This window comes from Capricornis sumatraensis, chromosome 12 (genome assembly GCF_032405125.1).
Source record: "Capricornis sumatraensis isolate serow.1 chromosome 12, serow.2, whole genome shotgun sequence".
Lineage (NCBI taxonomy): Eukaryota > Metazoa > Chordata > Mammalia > Artiodactyla > Bovidae > Capricornis > Capricornis sumatraensis.
This window is the reverse complement of record NC_091080.1, coordinates 9,887,431-9,889,169: the sequence shown is the minus strand read 5'-3', so window position 1 is coordinate 9,889,169 and position 1,739 is coordinate 9,887,431.

Below are 1,739 nucleotides of genomic sequence, written 5' to 3'. Positions count from 1 at the left end.
CTCAGGAAGCCTCTCGTGCTATCTCAGGGAAGTCAAGTCTCCATCCAAGTTGTGAGAGGCCTCTCAGGATTCCTCTCCAGTTGGTGCAGGGTCCTAGGTCCTCATCTTGAGTTTAGGCCAGAACCTCAGGGTTCCTCTCCAGTGCTGACATGGATTTCAGGGTTCCTATGAAGTTTCAACAAGGGAGTCAGGTCGCATCTCATGTGGAGACACGGAACCAAGCTTTCCTCTCCAGCTGTAAAAGTAGTGTCAGGCTTCCTGTTGAGGTGACATAGGGAATTGTGGCTTTCTCTCCAGGTGCCACAGGGCTGTCAAGCCTCCCATCGTGTTTTGAGTCGATATGCAGTATGACATCGAGTCAGTGCAGGGGAATCAGGTTTATCTGGAGTGGATTGAAACATTGGTGCTTTTTGAATTGGGGCACGACTCCTGGAGTTCCTCTCGAGTTTCAAGTTGAGACCGCCTTCTCCTGAGGTACAACATGAATGCCGGAATTCCTTTCTTGACAAAGCAGGGAAATGGACCCTCAATTCAAGATGAAGAGAGAAAAAATGGGAATCTTCTTGAGTTGTGGCGGGACACACGGTGTTCCTCTCGAGTGGAGATGGGTATGTCGGGGAACTTCTTAAGTTGCAGAAAGGGTGTCAAGGACCCTTTCGAGGCTAAAGAGGGAAGGTGGGATTCCTCTCGAGATACTGCTCTGGAGAAGGGCCTCATCTCACATTGAGGGGAAAATCTGTTTTTTCAGCAGCTGTGATGGGAAGCTTGGGGTTCCTCTCGAGTTGCGACGGGTACCTCAGGGACCCGCTTGTGTTGCATCCGAGAAGTCAGGTCTCTTTCCGAGTTGCGAGCGGCATGTCAGGATTCCTCTCCAGTTGCTGCCGGGGAAGAGGGTCGTGTCTAGAGTTCTGTAGGTCAACTCAGTATTCCTCTCCAGCGACGACAGGGATCTTGGGCTTCCTCTCAAGGTTTAACAAAGGAGTCAGGCCTCGTCTGGTGTCAGGGCATGGAACTCTGCATTACTCTCAAGTTATCTAAGGGTTTTCAGGCCTCCTGTCAAGTTCAGGCGGTGAATCGGGGCATTTCAAGAGAATCAGCAGGGGAGTCAGGCCTCCCATGATGTTGAGAGGGGATCCTTTGTGTTCCATTGGAACCTCTGCAGGGGAATCAGGACTTATATCGAGTTGAGTGGGAACTCGGTGACCTTTTTCCCTGCAGCAGGATCCACGGGGTTCCACTCGAGATTCAATAGGTCAGACAGGCCTCCCCTGGTGGTGTGAGGGGAATTTTGGATTCCTCTTGAGTTGAAGCTAGGAATGGGCCCTCATCTCGATGAGGTGGGAAACACGGGGCTCTTCTCGAGTTGTGGTGGGAAATTCTAGTTTCCTCTTGAGATGTCGTGGGGATCTCTGGACATCCTTTACTTCAATGAAGGGAGTCAAGCTTCATCTCGAGTTTGGAGAGGGCACTAGGGATTACTCTCTAGGTGCTGCAGGAACAAATGGCCCCATGTTGCATGGACGGAGGAGTCTCCTGGTTTTTCTTGAGTTGTGGTGGGAGGCTTTGGATTCCTCTCCAGGTACCCTGGAGAACTCAGGGAGCCTCTCATGTTTCCTCAGGGAAGTCAAGTCTCTATTCGAGTTGCGAGGGTGTTCGTGGGATTTGTGTGGAGTCACAGCAGGGGAATCAGGCCTCAATTCACATTGAAGGGGGAATCTTAACATATTTCTCGAGTTGCG